Genomic DNA, 17,569 nt, shown 5'->3' on the forward strand with positions numbered 1-17,569 from the left:
GGGTCAGTGATCCAAAAATGGTTTCCCACCCCATGTTAGGGAATAAGCAGTGTGCAGATAAAAACAAAAACACTCTAGATCAACTATATTTATGAAGTGTTGGAACCCTGATTAGTACAAAGAACATAAGAATGGCCACACTATATCAGACCACACACAGATCCATATAGCCCAATATTCTGTGGTCTGACAGCAGCTTATGATAGGTGCCCCAGAGGGAATGAACAAAACAGATAAGCACTGGAGCCCTGTGCAGATACAAAATGTCAATCTACGTGCACATCTCTATCTGCAAAAATGAGCCACAGATATCCACATTGACATCTGCAGATATATGCAGATTTGCAGGGTTCTAGATGGAAAATTTGTAGCCACATCTGCATCCATATCCACAAAAATGAGCTACAGATACCACATCCACATCCATGGATGCAGATAGCCATGGATACAAAGCAGATATCCAGAGATTTGCAGGACCCTAGCAATCAAGTGGTCCATCCCTCGCTCCCAGCTTCTGACAGGCAGAGCCTAGTGACATGATCCCTGCACATCCTGGCTAACAGCCACTGAAGGAAATTAATCTAATTCTTTTTTGAACCCATATGCTTGTAATCTTGGACACACCCTCAGCTATGGAGTCACTGCTAACTGAATTGTTTACTAGAGCTGCAAGACATACTTTTCTTTATTCCCACCCTTGTTTCCTATCTTTTAACCAGTTACCAATCCATGAGTAAATGGAAAATCAGGTTTCTCGCTGTATTATTGGTTTACCAGTTGATCCTTCTATTCCAAGTATTTGATGAGAAATTTGTGGCACATCTGGAATAGATGTAACTCCACCAGTTTCAAAAAAAGACACTGAGTCATGAATTCTATCTATATTTTCTCGCTTCAAGCGTGGAGCTCCTTTCTTGATTCGATGAGTCTTATCCAGAAAGCAAGGCCTTTCAGCTAGATCAATTAAAAAAAAACAATATTACAAAATGTAATTATGTACACATACCTATCTCATAGAGCTGGAAGGGACCTCAAGAGGTTATTGAGTCAGGTCCCCTGCCCTCTCAGCAGGAACAAGCACCATACCTCACAGGTTTTTTTTGTTTTTACATCCCATTTATCCCAGACCCCTAAACAGCCTGCTTAAGGACTGAACTCACAGCATAGGATTTATAAGGTCAATGCGCAACCCAGTGAGCTGTAAACCACTATAAACCAAGTAAATACAGTTGCAAAATATTCAGAGATCTGTAACTCTAGTACAGCATAATTTAAATAAATTACTGTATGTTACATAAGGGGCTTGTCTACACTAGCTCCCTACTTTGAATTTTGAGGAGTAAAGGGACTTTGAAGTTGCTCAGGCACTTCGAAGTACCGGCGGGTTAGATGCAGCTACATGTAAGCTGGCACTTCAAAGTTTAACACTTCGAAGTTACCGCAGGGGAGAATTCGCTTAATGAAGTGCTGCGTATGCAGCGCAGCACTTCATTAATAATCTGCCGACACCTTACTGACCATGCTCCCTTTGAAGTAGGGAGCTAGTATAGACAACAGCCAAGGTGAAATGTCATTTTTACATTTTAAATTGCTTTTTAAATACTCTGAAACAAAAATTTGTTCAATCTTAGAGCTTGAAGCCAGGAGGTAAGCTAGCAGCAATAGAAAATGTATATGTCACTTATTCTTTGCAGAGCTAAAATAGAAAGCGGTAGCCTCTCGGAGTAAATGTTATTGATAATTGTAAAAAAAATTTGCCCATTTCTTAGAATGTATATGTGAATGAATTTCTTTGGTTCTTTAAGTACAAGAGACTGAAAAAAGGAATTGTCAGGGCTTAATTTTTTTAAAAAGGGATAATTTAAAAATGTTTCTCTGTTAATTTTTTTTACAAAAATTATTACACAAAAAGAAAAATATAAAAAGGGTTAGAATGTAAAACATAGAGAAAAATCCAGTCATTTATATGTGCGCAATCCTGGGACTAATGTCCTACATTAAATGCAAATCTGAACACATCCTCAGCCATGGAGTTGCTGCTAACTGAACTGAATTGTTTCTAAGAGATGCAATACATAATCTTCTTAAGTGTTATACCCTATATAGCAGAGGTGTGCAAAGTGGGGAGGCGGGCCCCCTCAGAAGGGCATGAAATTTCATAAGTGGAGGTGCAGCACAATGTATAACATTAAAGAATGACATGATTAGATATTAAGAAACAAACAAAAATGTATGCAGAGTACTTTATTTACCAACAACAATAGTACTGTACACTATAAACTAATACTGTATTTGCTGTATTTATTTGTATGTACTTTTACTATACTGTATTTATGGAAAACGTAACTCAAATTTACTTATGGCTAAAATGCCAGTTATTTGAGAGTTCCAGATGATAGAATGCCAGATATGGAAGAGTTTACTGTAATACTTGGCCAGGCTGGTCAGAGTGGGGGAGGAGCAGGGCAGGAGTGAAGCCTGCAGCGTGAGGAGAAGGTTATGTGAGGCCCTGCGCCTGGGACGTTGCAGGGGTTGCCCCAGGCCCTGGGCCACCCTCAGGACAGCTCTGTTGCTGTACTGCTGTAAATGTATTTAAGCTATTCAAACTTCACAGAAAAACAGAATGCATTAGCTGGACAAAGTGAAATATTTCAGTGACCAAGACATAAAAAAGGTAGGTAATTGAACTGTGGGGACTACATACTAAATAGAGCACTGAAAATCATATAGGCCGTGTCTACACTACAAAAATAACTTTGAGCATCTGCACGCATCCTACTTTGAAGTCAAACTTTGAAATAGGGCACTACTCCATTCATAGGAATGGAGTAAGGACTTTGAAGTTGGTTCTCTACTTCTAAGGTAACTTTAAAGTAAGGGAAAATGTGTGTAGACTCTCTGCTGGCTACTTCAAAGTAGTGCCTAACTTCGAAGTTAGTTCCTAGTGTAGACACACCCATAGGGCTTGTCTACACTACCACCTTCCTTCGAAAAAAGGATGGTAATTAGGGTGTTGGGAGTATACTAATGAAGTGCTGCAGTGCATAGACAGCACTTCATTAAGCAAACTCCACCCCCCCGCACCCTGTGGCAACTTCAAAGTTTTAAACTTCAAAGTACCAGCAAGCGTCTAGTCACGGTTCACCCGCTGGTACTTCAAAGTGCCGGGGCAACTTCGAAGTCCCTCTACTTCTCAAAATTTTGAAACTTTGAAGTTGCCGTGGGGGGGAATTTGCTTAATGAGTTGCTGCTTATGCACCACAGCACTTCATTAGTAAACTTACAACACCCTAATTACCATTCTTCCTTTGAAGGAAGGTGGTAGTGTAGACTAGCCCATAGTGTTTTATCTGTCATCTCCATCAGCCAGTAGTATTGTAAACAGTGTATCTGGGACAATATCTGGCAGAAAAAAGTAAAGTCATCATGCTATATATTACGGTAAAATTCCTTTAATCCGCATGTCTGGGACTGGAGAGGTGCCAGTTTACCAAATTTTCCACAGACTATTGGACATCACCATAACACCCACGCCCTAGTTCAAACCCCCCTGTTGCAGCTCACCACCCCTGCGCCTGGCTGTGATTCACCACTGCTGCGTGTCCCCAGCTTCTTCATCACCCCCGAGCTCCTGCAGCTTCTTCACCACCCCCACGCTTCTCACCTTCTTCACCACCCCAACATTCCCGCAGTTTCTTCACCCTGCACTTCTCAGCTTCATCAGCCCTGCACTTCTCAGCTTCTTCACCACCCCTGCACTCCTGCAGCTTCTTCACTCCTGCACATCTCCAGCTTCACCATCCCTGCGCTTCTCAGGTTCTTCACCCCTGCAGGTCTCCAGCTTCACCTCCCCTGCACTCCCCAGCTCCAACCCCCACACAGCCTGGCTCAACTCCAGCCCCCAGCCCACTTGCAGCCTTAACCTACCCCAGACTTAGCTTAACCCCCACTCCCATGGCCCCAAACCAATGCCTAAGGCCCTCAACTTACACAAATTTTGAGGTATGCGTATCTCGGGGGATGCCAGACCATCAGAGGACAGATTAACGGAATTTTACTGTAGTATGGTAAAGACTGCGCAGAATGCTGACTGTAGAATTAATATCCTTTTAAAAGACAGTTAGTTATAAAGTAAACGTTATGTCATTTCTCACAGGGGTCATCTGGAAAATATATTTCCATATAAGTACATGTTACAAATCTGGAAAAAAGGAGATCACTTGGGCTGACAAAAAATTGTCTAGATAATGTTATGTAGGTCAGCTAAAGCATAATGCAATTAAATATTTACAGTTACTTAAGAGAACAAAGAATTATAATATTTTATATCCTCTTGATTTCATCAAGTCGATATTTCAGCACTTAAAAGTTCAATTGTAGGAACAGCAGCATGTTAATCAAATACACCATCCAGACTGTGCATGAGTAATCTCTAAAGCTATGTTGGTTGGGTCCTTCCGAATGAAATAAGAGACTGATGATTTAATGATGCAATAGCCTAATACAGTTAAACACATTGGCTACGTCTACACTAGCCCCAGACTTCGAAATGGCCACGCAAATGGCCATTTCGAAGTTTACTAATGAAGCGCTGAAATGCATATTCAGCGCTTCGTTAGCATGCGGGCGGCCGCGGCACTTCAAAATTGACGCGCCTCGCCACCATGCGGCTCGTCCCAACGGGGCTCCTTTTTGAAAGGACCCCGCCTACTTCGAAGTCCCCTTATTCCCATGAGCTGATGGGAATAAGGGGACTTCGAAGTAGGCAGGGTCCTTTCGAAAAGGAGCCCCGTCAGGACGAGCCGCGCGGCAGCGAGGTGCGTCAATTTTGAAGTGCCGCGGCCGCCCACATGCTAACGAAGCGCTGAATATGCATTTCAGCGCTTCACTAGTAAACTTTGAAATGGCCATTTGCGTGGCCATTTCGAAGTTTGGGGCTAGTGTAGACACAGCCGTTGACATCCATAATACAGAACACATTAAATATGGGTTATGTCTACACTAGAGCATAAAGTCAATTTTAAGGGAGTTAGGTCGATTTTATAATGTACTTGTCTTCACTACAAATATCATTAGGTTGATTTTAAGGGGTCCTAAGATCAACTTTTCTACTCCAGTATTTTCATGACTAATGCCAAATTTGAATTTACAAGGTCGACTTAATGCTAGTGTAGACACAGCATTATTTAATTTGATTTTATTGGTCTCCAGAAGTATCTCACAATGCCCCCAATCTGTCCGTTGTGACCATAGCTTTCATCTTCACTGCTCTCCAGGTGAGCAGGAAGTAGGAAACAGGAATCAGCCCAGCTCTCTGGCTCAACACCCTCACCATGTGGCTGCGGGCTCTCCGGCGTGGCTGCTCCTCCACCATGCAGCTGCCGGGCTCTCCAGCTGCCCCTACCACCACCATGCGGCTACCAGGTCAAAATGAAAGAAATCAAAATAGCACCATCAAAATGTAGCATTTCAACAATACCAAAAACTAACTTTTCGATAGCTCCAAATTGAAACTTTTATTCAGGTTTTTATTTCTGCATTTTATATTTCTCAGGACTGGCCTGCTAGCCTTGTAATAGCATGTGCTAGGTTGTGGAAAAGTGGCATGAAAGTGCAGTTGACAGTTTGTTTTCAGTGAGAGCAGGGAGTGATGGCAATGCACTCTGGGATGATATTAGACACCCAAAACCACTTGCAGTGCGTGTTTATCTCATAACACACTGGCACAGAAATTCAGAATGCAACAGGGGTGCAAGAAGTGTGGGATAGGTACCCACAATGCACTGCTGACACAGTCGAACTTAGCAAAGGTAAAAGGGACACACTATGTTGAGTTTTTAAATGTGTGGACGCTCACCATTGACTTTATAAAACCTAGTGGCATGAAGTTGACTTTAATAAATGCTACTTTATTACCTAGTGCAGACACAGCCTACATAGTTTTAAAATAGCTTTCTGGTTACAAGAATTTAATCCTGACATTGCAATTTCCCATAGAAACAGATGTTCCAGTTCTTTGCAACAGAGATGGATGTGCACTCATGGTTAAAAGGTATCTTAATATTTTATATCTTGTTAAATTAAGTTAAAAATGAACTGAAAAAACCTGATACTTTTAAACATTCTGACAGTTCTAGTTACAAAAATGTTGTATATTTCAGTGAGCACTTACATGAAGCAAAATAATCAATGCATTGCTAGACATAACTATCTATATATTAAAATACATAGGTGGAGAAACAGGCCCTGTATTTCCTATTTTTACCAGGAAGAAATCACTAACATTCAAATCTTACAACTGCCTATCTCTAGACTGTAAATGTTCAAAATTTCATGTTGAGCCAACATTGGTCTTGTGTCCTTTCTCTGAGTATTGCTGCCAGTTCAGCGCCCTTAAATGGGGTTGTAACTGTATGGTGGTAATACATCTAGCTCTTTTGGGTCCTGGTCCATGACAAGGATTCCTAGCTGCTACATTAATGCAAATAATCATCATCATCATCATCATCATCATCATGGGAACATTTACAGTGACCTGATGTGATTCTGATGCCTCTTGAAACCTGACTCTGATCTCACTTGTCACAATTTACACCAGCAATAACTCTACTAAAGTCAATAGCAAAACATCAGAGCAAGATTTCGGTTTTGCAGGTTGGGGGAGTTTATTTCATTCTTCAGTGTTTGTTTTGCAATTTTGATGTTTTTTTAAGACATCAAAAATCAGGATTTTCTCGGGGCTTTCTTTTTGTATACGCTGTAATGAGTAATTTTCTTGTAATACTACGTAGTATGCCTTAACATATTGCTGCTTCAGCTAGCACTACGCTAAAATGCAATAGGGAATCTTTAGTAAGCAGCAGCATGTCCACATGGCTCAATTAACGTGCAACACATTCATAGAATCATAGGGCTGGAAGGGACCTCAAGAGGCCATAGAGTCCAGCCCCCTGCTTCAAGCAGGATCAACCCCAACTAAGTCATCCTGGCCATGACTATGTCAAACCTCTAGGGATGGAGATTCCACTACCTCCCTAGGCAATACATTCTAGTGCTTCACCACCCACCTGGTGAAGTAGTATTTCCTAATATCTGTCCTACTCCTCTCCTTCAGTAACTTCAGACCATTACTCCTTGTTCTGCCATGTCTCACCACTGAAAACAGTTTCTCTCCATTCCCTTTAGAGCACCCCTTCAGGAAGTTGAAGGCTGCTATCAAATCACCCTTCAGTCTTCTCTTCTGCAAACTAAATAAGCCCAAATCCCTCAGACTTTCCTCATAGGTCATGTGCTCCAGCCCCTTAATCATTTTCATTACCCTCTGCTGAACCTGCTCCAGCGCATCCACATTTCTTCCGCTGCCTCCTCACCCGTTCAGCTCTCACTGGAGAGCTGAGCAAGGTCTCCTGAGGAGTCCATGCAATCCTTGACAACTGTGGTTGGGTCTTTCCTAAGAATTGCATTGAGCTGCTCATAAATGTGGCATGTTTTAGGAGATGTCCCAGATCACCCGTTGGCTTCCTTCACCTAATAACTTTGCCTGAGCTTCTAGCTTTTGACCTTGCATTGCTGAGAGTCTCTGGTGTACACTTTTTTCCATCATTCCCTGGGAAATCCTCCCATAAATATCTGCATTTCTTTTGGTGGTTTGCAGTTTACTTAGTGCATATTCATCACCCAACGCAGAAATGAGATCCCAGATCTCCTGATGGCCCCATGTTGGGATGTTTATGCGATCCCCAAGAACTCTGATCAGAACTGGAACCCTGAGAACTCGTGATGGCTAGATGTGATTGCTCCTCGGGTGCGCTATCCATGGATGTCGGAAAGAAAACAAATTCAAATTCTAGGGTTTCCTGTTACCTAATTCCTGTATGCCTGAAGAGCAGTGCAGGCGAAAGCAGCCAAAATGGACACCTGTGGGGCATCGTGGGATACCTCTGGAGGCCAATACAATCAATTTAAAGTAATGTTTCCACACTAGCATTATTTTGGCCTTTTAAATTTGAACTTGACATTGCACCTCCTGGGAATTCACCTTAGCACCCTTTAAAATCAACTTAATGGTATTTGCAGTGATAACAGTCACATTGTAAAATTAAGCTAAGTGCCTTAAAATCGACTATATGCTGTAATGTATACAAAGCCTAAATATCTTAAAGATTAACAAAATAACTAATTAGTGATGAGCTTTCACAGGGCAGACCCACTTCTTCAGGTCTGGAGAAGAAATGGGTCTGCCCCACGAAAGTTCATCTAGTTCATCACTTAGTCTTTAAAGTGCTTTTTTGTTTTGTCAGGATACAGACTAACACAGATTACCTCTCCGTTACTAAAGCCTAAGTACGTCTGTCTGGTGGAGGGCTTTCTGTTTTCCTAGAGCCACTCAGAGGGCCAAGGAACGTACGTACGAAGGCATCCCATTTAGCCACTAAAATTTGGCAAGGGTGGTGTGGGTGTGGGGGGGGGGTCCATCCTTAGTGCTACCACCGGACACCTATGAACTGACGCTTTAATAGGGTGAGATAAAATCGGGAGTCGGTAGCACCGCAGAAGGTAGCACCACTCCTTTCTCTTTTAGCCTAGGCAGGCAACGGAGTCGGGCAAAAGCAAAGCTCACCAGCAGAAGGGGAGGAAAAGCCAAACGCGGCTCAGAGCCAACGCGCAGAGCGCGCGGAGCAAAGGGGCACCGCCTCTAGCGAAGGATGAGCTGCGTGCGCGCGCGCTACAACACCACTCACGGCGCGGCTGCCGAAGCCCTGCTGCTGGTACCCCTACAAGCCGGCGGCCGCCACCTCCGCGCGAAGGGGGCCGAAGGAGGAGGGTCCCGCAAGCGGCGGCGCTGCGAGTGCGAGAAAAGCCCGCCCGCCGCTACGGGGCTTTGATGGCCGGGCTGGGTTCAGCCAAGCTCTCTAGGCTCTGGGGGGGTAGGGAGTTGGGTCCCGCCCCCCCCCTCCCGGGCCGTTACTCACCCCCCTCCCCAGGCAGCAGCAGGCTCGCCGCGGCCGCCAGAGTGAGGAAGGCCCAGGAGGGCCGCGGAGGAGCCGTTAGCGCCATGGCTCCGCGCGCCGCCCGCCTGGCGCCTCGCTTCATCTCCCCCGGCTCCCGCCCGTTCTGTAGTGGAATGCGGGGGTGGGGCGGCGAGAGAGTAAGTTGAGGCGCTTCCCCCCCTCCCCCCCGCCTTTGTATATGGCGCGAGCTGCCGCCCGCCTAACTCCGCCGCTGACCGCACCGGGGTCGCTTGCGGCGCTGGACCGAGGGGGTGTCACCAGCTAGTAGCGCTGGCGCGAGCTGCCCGTACTCGAGCGGCGGGGACCTGCACCCGCGCAAATCTCGGGTTCTGGTAGCGCCGCACAGATGGGACTGGTGGCAGCCAGAGCTGTGGGCCCCTTGGAAGCGCTGCGGCAGCCCTGCTTCCCTGCTCTGTGCAGTTCTGCGGTGAGGACCCAGTGTTGTGGTCTGGGCGGCACCAAGGGCTGATTCCCATAGGCCCTGCCCCTTCCAGCCTTGGTCCCACTCCTTCCAGTAAATAACCAAGGATAACTCTCTTACTTTCCGGTAACTAGCATCTGCCTTAAATGATGATTCAGGAGCACTAGGCTTAGTGTGAGGAAGAGGGCAGATGTGATTCTGCCTCTCTGTCAGCAATTTTTTGGCAGGAATAGCACTTGAGGTACTTTGCTGACATCTTGGATCACCTGGCAATTATTTACCCTTTACTTTGGTGTTACAGCAATTCCAAGGATACCATGTTCCTTTGGGGAGCAGAGACCAATAATGGTGCTGATGCAGCAAATCACTGTTTGGTAAAAAGGAGTACTGGTTCCCTTCCACCAAACCCTTCCAACACCTTTATGTTCAGGACTGTAATGTCTTTTGCTTCTGGATGACTAGCCATGCAAATCAGAGATACTGTGGCACCAGTGTCAATTAACATCCTTTGATTAAAATGTCCAAATTCTCCCTTTATCATAACCAACGTTAAAGGCCTTCCCCAGTTAGCGTTTTCAATTGGTGCCACTGGTGGGGAAGAAGCAGAAACTTTGCTCCATCATAATAAGCTTGGGGATTTAGACCTGAAGGTATTTGGCTCTCTCATGATGTACTAGCTTCTGCATTAACTCCTCCATAGGAAAGCGGTCAATAGCTTTCCTCGTTTCATGTTGCAGAAGCCTTTTTCCAAACTTCATTTTGAAAGTTCTTGTGTGCCTTCTGATTTGAGCTGCTTAGGAGATTTCCCTTCCTAAGCTGGGTAGCAGATTTTCTCCTCTGCCATGGAGAAGAGCCTTTATCCTCTTGCTGATGTTTCCAAGGTTTTGGAGACTCTGCTTCTGCTGCTGCCCTTCCTTGTGACTGCTGGCAGCTTTTTCCTAGCCCTTACAGCTGGGAAAGGTTGTCACTGGAGCTTATAAGCCTCCCAAATGCAATTCTCTAGCTCTCTCTCAACAGCAGCAGGTGTTGGAGTGAAGCAGGTTAAATACATATTTGATTTATATGGTTGTCATTTTGGTTAGGATCTTCATCTTGGAGTGGCAAAAGGACAACCTGTCCTCTGTCTTGGTGCCCCTTCTTCTTCAGGCTTTTGGTGCCCTCTTTCTAGTTCGGCACCAAAATGTAGGGAAAGGTGGGGAGACAGAGAGCTATGTTACAGTAAATCTGCATGTCCACTGGAGTGTACATAGGGGAGTATCTTTCACTCTGGCAGCACTCTGTGTCTTTGGATGCTGTGTAAGCAGGTCATCCTGGTGAGACACTGAGACCCTCCCACAGAGGGCCAACCTTGCTTATAGACAGAACCCAAGGAAATAACATCTAGTCGAACCCTTTAAAATTATCTCTACTCACAACACCAGATAAATAGTGTCCGCATTCCACATGGAGGACAGTGAGTCAAGAACAGACAACTTGAAGACATCAAATCACGGACGTCGCCTTATCTGTCCTGGGGCTCCTCAAGTATTTTTTTTGAAATTCCACTTACAGATATGTCCACTATATCCACAAATCCCACCGCCCTTTCTTTTATTACTCCACTGTGAAAGTATCTTATGCACACTGCAATGAGTTTGTTTCAAAAAGTCTTTGCATTCCTCTGCAAGAATTGTAACTTCTAATTTTGTGCAGATGCAATGAAGCTGCAGCATCTAAAAGTGCGTTTTGTATGTCAGGGCTTATCATGGTAGCATTTTTGGAAGCATTTCAAGTCTACTTTGAATTTTTTCATTATACTTACTAAGCTGTTTGAAATGCTCTGAAAAGTTCCCTTGGTTTAAAACTTCCTTGTCCTCTTTGTGCCTCTGTAAAGGTATGTGCTGTTTAGCAAAAACAGTACTATATCAAGCACCACTTCAGTATGCTCCCAGTTTCCTGTGCATATTCATTGCTACTGTTTCAAAATATTTTCAGGGACTCATCATTGCCAGTGTTTGTAGCTGGCATATTTAGTGAAGGCCAGTGCATGTGCTTTACTAGTCTAATGTCTGGAGCAGGCCTGATGCATGTTTCCACTTTAGTAAACCCCTGTGACTGAAAGTGTCTTCAGAACAAGAGTCACTAAAGTGCCTGCACATTTTACAAAACATCACACTTTTCGATACACTATATTCCATCCACGAATATTTCTCATACCAGTGTATTGTAAAGCTTCGGATTCTAACACTGTTAATAGAAGTGGGAAAAGACTGAAGCTTTGTGTGAGTTGGTAGTTCGTTCATGTTTGACAAATCAGAAGGACATTCTGGAGTGTTAGCAGAAGCAGCATTCAGGCCCACCAACTGGGGAGGAGGGGACAGTAAAGAGGCCAGTTGCTCTGGGGCTGTGTTTCTAAGGGGCTCGGAACACCGCTGTCGCAGCTGCTACTTCGACAGCTGCAGCAGCCAGAGCTCTGGGCCCCTTGGAAGTGCTGCGGCAGCACTGCTACGCTGCTCTGTGCAGTTCTGCGATGAGGACCCAGTGTTGTGGTTCGGGCGGCACTGAGGGCTGATTGCCATAGGCCCTGCCCCTTCCAGCCTTGGCCCCACTCCTTCCAGGGGCACAGAGCTGGCACCTCCTTTGCCACCTTGCCCCAGGGTCTGCAGTGGCTGTTGGCACCGCTGACAGCACTAGTTGAAGCTTTAAGGATCCCAGATTTGCTTTTAGTTTTATATGTTATGAGTTCCTTTGCTGCATAATATGAAGATGGAGAATTTGTAGATTTAGTGGAAGACAATGATACTCTTGTATCAGAGGGGTGGCTGTGTTAGTCTGGATCTGTAACAGTAACGAAGGGTCCTGTGGCACCTTATAGACTAACAGAAAAGTTTTGAGCATGAGCTTTCGTGAGCACAGACTCACTTCATCAGATGCTGGTCCACAGGACCCTTCGTTGCTGTTAATGATACTCTTGGTTTTGTGGATTCACTATGTCTGTTGTCTTTTTAACAAATTAAAGAGTGTGCGTCGACATTTAGATTCTGTGGTTCCAATATCACATGTGGCTTACTTTATAATAGGGGTGACTATTCAAACTCTTTATCTGAAGTACTTCAGGCATATTAATTCCAGTTTTACACATTATTTTCAATCAAATATATTTTACTTATAATTTGTTGTCTAAGCATAGGTCCCACACATGCATTTCCTTTTATAGACTCTGCTTTGTTTTTGATTGGCCAAAGTCTTTTCAAAAATTGTCTCTTGGCCAAATAAGATGCACCATAAAAATCCTAGTTGAACTTTGCATTTATAATGCCATATTTGGGTGGCCTCTATGCTAAGCGGGGGGCCGTGGCCCATGCAGGCCCACTCATGGCTATGCCACTGCTGTGTAGAGCCTTATATAGAATCTTTGGTAAAAACACCCTCAGAATGTTCTCTGGTGGGAGGGGAACTGGCTTGATCTGGTTCTAACTGACACAGTCCGGAGCAATATGAAATTTATGATCACGGTTTATAGACTCCATTTTGAATGTTTACAAAACTCCATTTTGATTTTACAGAGATGCGACTCTAGTATATAAATCCCATTAAAATTAACATACAATGATTTAATAATGGAATGTATTTAATTCTAACGTAGTGGTCCAACAGCAGTTGTACCAGTGCCAAACTGGACATACCTGTTTATGAATCCATAGATCACATTAATCTCTCACAATTGCTCTGAGTGGCTTTATACAAAATTAGGTCCCACAATGACAATGCACTTCAATAGCACAACCCACACTTTTGAAGAATTATTGTGTGGGTAAAATACCTGCAGAATTTCTATATATTTGAGGAATTGCTACTACAGTCCAATACATTTTACTAGTGTCCACACCTACAAATTTCCACACCCTGCCTAAGAATATTTTCAGATATTTTATTAGTGTAACATATTTTTAAGAATGTATAATGTTTGTTTTTACTCTCTGACACATGGCCAGAAAGGATTAAACAGCTCACAGGCTTATGGACCCAGATTTAATCTTTAGAGATACGTTAGAACAGTATGTAAATGTTAATTAGGGCCATTTCGTGTTAGATTGGCTAGAATTTTAAAATGCAAACCCGTATTGTTAGAGAATTAGAAGTGATACTAATTATACGTGTTTACTTATATCCTGTTAAATGTTAGCCATTTTCATGTGTATTACTATAGCTATGGATTCAAAAATCAAAAGGAATATTAGCATTTAGATAAATCATAGGTGAAATTATGTCATTTTCTATATGTCTCTTTTAAAATCTGTGGTAAACTGGCATGGATAATTACTGTATGTCATTATGGATGATGTCTGGGAAACAGAAGGTTACATTAAAAGTCTATTGTTAGTCCAGAGCTGTTGGGTTGCCAAATTTTTAATTGTACATACTCAAACACCCATGCCCCTCCCCCACTTCGTCCCTTCTCCAAGGCCTCCCACACACCGTGTCCCTTCTTAGAGGCCTTGCCACTTGCTCATACAATTTTCACTTTCTCTGTTAGTTCGTCCCCATCCTCACTCATTTTCCCTGAGCTGGGGTGGTGGTTGGGGTGTGGGAGGAGTATGGGCTGTGAGCTGGTGATGCAGGCTCCAGGTGGGGCCAGCAATTAGGTGTTCATAGTGTGAGAGAGGGCTCCAGGCCGGGGCAGAGAGTTGGGGGGGTGCTGTGGGCTCTGTCTCGAGGTCAGAGTTTAAAGGTTTGTAGTGCAGCAGTGGGCTCTGGTCTGGGGTAGGACATTGGGCTGTGGGAGAAGGTTTGGGATGCAAGGGGCCCAGTGGTACTTACAGTGATTTCCAGGAAGTGACCACCAGGATTCTAAGGCTTGAGGTGCAGGTTGGGCCAGGAAGGCGCTCTTACGGTCGAGAACCCCTGACCTATACCATATGTGTACTGAAGGCTCCACCCCCACAGCTCCCATTGGTCCTTGTTCCCAGCCAATGAGAGCTGCAGAGCCGGCACTCAGGGTCGGGGCAGTGCACAAAGATTTCCAGTCCTTGGCTGTCCCAGCGTATAGGGGCTGCGAATGCCTCTCAGCTGCTTCAGAGGACTGCATGGAACCAGAGCAGGTAAGACACTGCCTTAGCCCCAGCCCCCCACTGTGTCACCAACCAGACTTTTAGTGACCCTTTTTGACTAGGCCTTCCTATTGAAAACTAGATGCCTGGCAATTCTACAGGACTGTATGGGCAAGAGGCTGCTAGAAAATTGTATAAAGGACTCTTAGGACTTGATCTTTTCATCTCAGATTTGCTTGGTGCAGAGTATGACTATTGGACTGTAACATATGGACTAATTCTGCAAAATAAAACACTTTGCATCTGCAAAGCTCACCATCTGCTATGAAACTAATCTCAAAATTGTACGCATGTCTGTATGTATACTGAGATAGATAGATAGATAGATAGATACTGATCTTTTAACCAAAACTCACTTTGTTTTCTTTTAAAATAAATGTTAGTTTAGTTAACAAGAATTGTCTGCAGGCATGTATTTGGGACAGATCTAATATTCATTAATTTGGGAGATAATGTTTGCAAGTCTTTTGGGACTGGCAGAACTTTCTTGCATGATGAATAACGTTTACATTGATCCTCATATTTGACTTGGGTGTTTGGATGGAAACCCCAGTCTGAGTTGCTATAAGGAAACTTTGTTTTGGTTTCTGTGTAACCAATAAGGTATTAGAAAATCTGTTTTGTACTGACTTGGTAAATCTCAGTACAGGTTGCACCACTGAAAACTGGCACACTCTAATCTGGCAACATCATGCTCCTGGACTAGAGAGCTTGAGAGTCAAAGGGCAGAAGGACCAGCCAGGGTCAGGGTCAACAGCCCTAGCAGCCCAGCTGAGGGCACTGCAGGCCTGGAGATGGAGACAAAGTCTCTTGGCATCCCTACAGCAGTGCAGGGCTGGAGCTGGACTGCCTGGCGGCATAGGGACAGAGCCAGAGCCTGGTGGCAGCGCTGTGGTAGGTTTGCGGCAGTGCTAGACGAGGGCTGGTGCTGGAGCCTGGTGGCAGCAAGGGACTGGAGCCCAGTGCCAGCTCCACAGCAATGTGGGGCAAGAGCTGGAACCCTGTGGCAGCCCAAGGCCTGGGGCTGGCCTCCCATGGGAGCTCAGGGCAGGGGCTTGGGAGCCGGTGGCAGGGGATCTCTCTTGGTCAGGCAAATTCTCTTGGTCAGGACTGGTGAGGTCCCAGCCATGCTGGACCAGGAAGGTGTAACTATATTGGAATAGTATCAGAGGGGTAGCCATGTTAGTCTGGATCTGTAACAGCAACGAACGGTCCTGTGGCACCTTATAGACTAACAGAAAAGTTTTGAGCATGAGCTTTCGTGAGCACAGACTCACTTCATCAGATGCTGGTCTTGGAAATCTGCAGGATGTATTGGAATAGTCACCAGCTTTGGGAATTGTCTGCCCCATTCTCTGCTGTTTGCTCTGAATGCATCCCCCATGAAACCCGCGTCACACTCCAAAATTCTCATTTATTTTTACCTGGTGACACATTACCAAATTCAGAGAAAGGTGACTTCTTTTTTTATTGCTGTATTGTTGTGAGTCTGTTATACCAGTACACGTATGGTATAGTTCAGAGGTTCCTGACTGTTTTCTTTCTCAGACCCCCATCAACATGCTATAAAAACTCCAAGGCCCAGTGGCGGAGGCAGGAATTTTAGGGCCAACCTGGGGTGGGCCCTCTGGCATAGGCATAGTTTGATTCCTATTTGATGGGGGGCAGGCCCAGCAGGTCTCGGTTCAGCTCCACACACCAGGGTTGAGGGCGACAATGTCACCTTATTAGGCCACTGTTGCTTTCTGGGTTATCTGTGGTAGAAGTTCAGCTCAAAAAGTTTGAAAATGGCTCAGGGTACAGGGAGGGGGTACCCAGGGCTGTATGTGGGCAGGGGGGTGGCTGAGGGCATAGGTGCTGTGCTGTCTTCTGTCAAGTCCAGGAGTTGCTCAAACTCTCCTCTCTGCCCCAGCACCCCCTCTTTCTCCCAGCTGCTTGTGGCAGGCAGGAGGTTCTGGGAGGGAGGGAGGAAGAGGAGTAGAGCAGCAGGGGAGGGATTTGGCTGTTGGTGAGTTCTAGGCACCCTCTAATTTATTTCCATGGGTGCTCTAGTCCCAAAGCACCCATGAATTCAGTGCCTATAGCTCTGTGTGCAGGGATGGGATAGCTGGGGGCTGTGTGCAAGCGGAGGGGAGCTGTGGCTTTCTGGGAGCAGGGGATAACTTGTGGGGGGGATGGAGGATACCAAAGGCTGGGGGAAATCCGGGGTTAGCTTGGAGTGCAGGGAAGTGGTAGCTATGGGTTGTGTGCAGGCAGCGGGTAGCTCAGGAAGTAGCTAGGGGCTGTATACCAGGAGGGCTCCCTTGTAGTCTCTGTCAGCCACAGAGCTGGGTTTCCTTGCCTGAGGCCTCTCTTACCAGCTGCCTGAGATGAAGAGCAGCCACAATCTTGGGCACCAGCTGCCTTGGGCACCAGGAAGTGCAGCTGCCTGTTCCATGGCACCAGCAAGAGCAGCAGCAGCCCACACTGCCTGGCTCCGGCTTCTTGCCTTTGTTGTGGCTAGGGGGCAGGTCCTTGGGGCAGGGTGAAGAAGTAGGTGTAGAGTGGCCCTTGGGACTGCTCTGCTCTGACACTAACAGACAACCAGTACACTGGGATTCAGTTCAGGGCATGGGATGCCTTGGGCTCCTGGCTTCACTTCCCAGCTTCAGCTCCATGGTGGTGGTGGTTGGTGGGGGGTGCACAGGTCACTGAGACTAAGGCTCTAGCTTCCAGCTGTGGGGTCTCAAAGCCCCCTTGAAAGGGCTCCAGGCTTCACAGGGGCCATGGAATCCCAGTTGAGAATGGCTGGTGTAGTATTTTGTCTGTAACAATATATCGGAAATGGTCTGCATTACTCAACTCACTTGGCATGGGAACCCATATGATGGATTTTCTTTTACGTGCTTAGTTTCCGTGGAAACCCCTAACCGTAACCCTAACCCTAAGCAGGAATCTTGTCTTGCTAAGAAAAAAAAATGTCTTTTTCCTTATAAGGCATGGGCAGGCTCTTGAATGGGTGTAGTTAGGGTTTCACTTTGCTGTGAGCTCACTGTAGCTCTGTCAGC

General features: G+C 45.4%; 1 protein-coding gene across 1 annotated transcript in view; it reads right to left on the reverse strand.

The window, feature by feature from the left end:
- Nucleotides 1–8,749, reverse strand: part of LOC142008720 (zona pellucida-binding protein 2-like) — a 54,340-nt gene extending 45,591 nt beyond the window's left edge. Inside the window, exons 1-2 of the mRNA XM_074985995.1 lie at nucleotides 8,621–8,749; nucleotides 775–954 (exon numbers count right to left, since the gene is read on the reverse strand). The gene's annotated coding sequence lies outside the window, so the exon portion shown is untranslated. The remainder of the gene's footprint in view (nucleotides 1–774; nucleotides 955–8,620) is intronic.
- Between the last annotated feature and the right edge of the window lie 8,820 nt (nucleotides 8,750–17,569).

This window comes from Carettochelys insculpta, chromosome 2 (assembly GCF_033958435.1).
Source record: "Carettochelys insculpta isolate YL-2023 chromosome 2, ASM3395843v1, whole genome shotgun sequence".
Classification (NCBI taxonomy): Eukaryota; Metazoa; Chordata; order Testudines; family Carettochelyidae; genus Carettochelys; species Carettochelys insculpta.